Source organism: Momordica charantia (assembly GCF_013281855.1).
Source record: "Momordica charantia cultivar OHB3-1 chromosome 5 unlocalized genomic scaffold, Mcharantia_2.0 BLBB01000005.1, whole genome shotgun sequence".
Classification (NCBI taxonomy): Eukaryota; Viridiplantae; Streptophyta; class Magnoliopsida; order Cucurbitales; family Cucurbitaceae; genus Momordica; species Momordica charantia.
In genome coordinates, this window is record NW_028275163.1 from 17,734,345 (window position 1) to 17,737,856 (window position 3,512).

General features: G+C 31.6%; 1 pseudogene; it reads right to left on the reverse strand.

Annotated features, from left to right (window-relative positions):
• Positions 1-425: 425 nt before the first annotated feature.
• LOC148211476 (uncharacterized) lies at positions 426-2,684 on the reverse strand (annotated as a pseudogene).
• Positions 2,685-3,512: the final 828 nt, after the last annotated feature.

Here is a 3,512-nt window from a genome sequence, read left to right on the forward strand (position 1 = left end):
GTTTGTTGATCTTGATTGGCCTTATGAGTCGTTGATCTTGATTGGCCTTATGAGTCATTGATCTTGATCGGCCTTATGAGTCATTGATCTTGATCGGTCTTATGAGTCGTTGATCTTTGATCGTTCTTCTCCATTCAAATTCCTTAGATAATAAGGCAATTTTAATTCTATAGATCTTTAAATCTTCCTCCCTGACGTAGTGGCGGATCCATAAATTTTGTTCAGGGGGGCTTTATACTAATTTAACAAGTAATTCTTTGAAGTAAAAAACAAGTAAGTAATTCTAAAAAATCATAAATGAAATGAACTATAATTTAATACATCACAATTGTCCTTTACGAGATTTCATATTATGAAATCGTTGCATAATAATTTCATTATCTATCTTATCAAATAAATCTTACTCAATGTATGTGATAAGACTATCATTCATCCACTGGTCTTCCATCCGATTACGCAACCGAATCTTTACAATACTCATAGAAGAAAACGTTCTCTCCATGGTAGCTGTTGCAACTTGTAAGACTAATGCCAATGTGAGCAACCGATAAACTAATTGGTAGACTTTATCTTTAGCTGTTATCATTATGTTTAGTGCAAGATCACTAATATTTGTTAGTTCAAGAAACATATTATCTGAACGCATATCAATGATGTAATTTGAAGCTGATCCTCAAGAACAACAAGATCAGTAGTTGAAAAATCTCTACGATAAAACTGGGCTAGACGAATAAGTTTTTGACTTTCAAAAGTAGCAAACAAGTTGCTCGGATCCAGGCATGCTACACAAAGAAGTATATTTGTACTTGTTTCGGTAAAACGATTGTTCAGCTCTCAAAGTTGCATATCAATGACCGTGTAAAAAACCTCAACACGATAATGGTGCATATTTGTGATTGGCTGAGATTTTCGTCTTTTCTTCCCTCGAACCGAAAACATAGCATCTATCTCAAACATTTCAATATCATGTTTATCACAAAAGTTAGAAACTTGATTTAACATTGAATCCCAACCTGATTCTCTCATCGTTTGTAGTCTTTCTTTACAAATCCTGACCAAATTCATTGCATTCACAATATTTTGATCTTTTCTCTGCAGTGCTTGAGACAATTCATCTGTGATTCTTAATATAACTTTCATAAGATGCATATGAAAGATGAAATCAAATGTCTGAATCGAATTTATTAGAACCTTTGCTTCATATTTTTGTTCAGAAGTTGACCTATCCTCTACAGTTGTCTCGAGTACATCACCAATTGATGAAAACATTGCAATAAAGCTGACTAGAGTATTGTAATGTGAGCCCATCGTGCATCTCCTGATCGTTTAATCATTCTTTCTTGATTTAGTCCTCGCCCACTTGATATCTCACCATTATCCAAAGTTTCAAGAGTTATAGCACTATGTTTTTCTCTTAAAATATCTCGACGTTTTGCTATGCCCCAATAACATTTACCACATTTGCAACTAACAAAAAAATACCACTGATCTCTACATGATTTTTTGCAATAGCTACCAAAGCTAATTGAAGTTGATGAGAAAAACAATGAATGTAAAATGTACATTCATTTTCTCTCAAAATTAATGCTTTCAATCCATTGAATTCACCCCGCATATTGCTTGCTCCATCATATCCTTGTCCTCACAAACTAGCAATGCTTAACCCATGTTTGGAAAAAAAAAAATTCATCAATAGCTTCCTTAAGCGACAAAAATTTGTAGTAGTAACATGTAAAATACTAGCAAACCGTTCAATCACATGTCCTTTGTCCACGTATCTCTACACAATTGACATCTGCTCTTTCGGAGATATATCCTTTGACTCATCAATCAAAATTGAAAAGAACTTATCACTAATATCTCTTATAATTGCATCAACAACTTCTACTGCAATACAATTCACAACATCTTTTTGTATATCTGGAGCAATTAGTTTCAAATTTTCAGGAGCATTTCTCAAAGCAACATCATCAATATCCTTATTGTGGTTGCATAGCCACTGTAGGTGTTCAAGAAAATTCTCTTGATTTTTTGAATCTTCATTTTCATCATGCCCACGAAATGGAAGCCTAATAAATATCGAGCACAATCAATTGTTGCACCTAATCGAGTTTGATAATCAATTCTTACTTGGTCAGACATCTTACTAATAAATGTTTCGATGTGTTGTTTTTGCTTCAAAAAGGCTTCACATTTACTCCAAGCTTGGTTATGCGCACTATTTGGTCCTCCAACATGAGTTTGTAATTTCTCTTTTTTGTTCCAATTTGAAAAAATCCTTCCCCAACAAAATGGTCACTTCCTGATTGTTCTCCAACTTCTGGCTTGAATAAATAGCAACATAAACAAAAGGCAGCATATTTCGAAATACTATATTCCAACCAATTAGAATATTTAGTAAACCAGGCTGGATTAAACCGTGTTGACTGTGACCTCAATTTCTTCAATGGAAAAGTATGATTTTGAGGTTGGCAAGGTCCTTTTTGTAAATACGCTCTACGAACTTGGTCCCGAATATTACAATTGTAATCAAGAATTCTAGTTCTTAGACCAAGATCTGTCGATAATACTTCTAAATTTACTTCTGTAAAACTTCTATCGTAACTACTATTACTTTTCTTCGATGGACTTTTCTTCAATGGAGACGATGACCCAATAGATTTTCTTTTATAGTACCTCCCCATTTAGATTTCAAATTAAATCTACAAGAACATTAATAAAAAATAAAATAAAAAGCAAAAACATAAAATAATAATGATAATAGTTATATGTTTAAAAACAGTTAAAAGTTGAAACATGCAGGCTTATATTCTAACCCCAATTTTACCAACTATTAAATTTAAAATTACCTCAAATCCATATCATATATGATGTAAAGTTAAGAAAATGTATCTTAGACAATTAATCTCTAAATAGTCGGTTTCCTTTAACTTTGCAGACTGCAAAATGAAAATTAAAAAGTAATATAAATAAAAACAATGGAATCTCAAAACTGATGATTTAAAGAGGAAAAAAGATAGATTGATACAATAATTAATAGAAAACATATTATTTATGTGTAACGACAACGTATAAAATTGAAAGAAAAAAAGATTGGCCTTGAAATTGCAAGCAACAATTGGTTTAAAGAGACGGCAATGGCATATCAATTTAAAAGAATGTCTATGTCTTGTAGGTTAAAAGAATAGATGGTGGCTACACCATTTAAAATTAGGGTTTACCTATCTTAGTAATATATATATATTTTTTTTGGTTTAAATATTCCATTAATTTATAGATATTTTTTCATTTTTTAAAAATTATCGCATTTGTTTGAAAATGATGTGTTTTTCAATTCTTTTGGAATTTCAAAAATTAACTTAACTATATACTTTAGAAAATATTTTTTCCGCTTTTTTAACTTGATTTGCAGATTAATAAATACATGATTGACATTGGTGCCACCAGGGTGGCTTAGACACGCACAAACCACTCTGCCACTTCCAATTTTATTATTAAAGGTCTTTATGTTT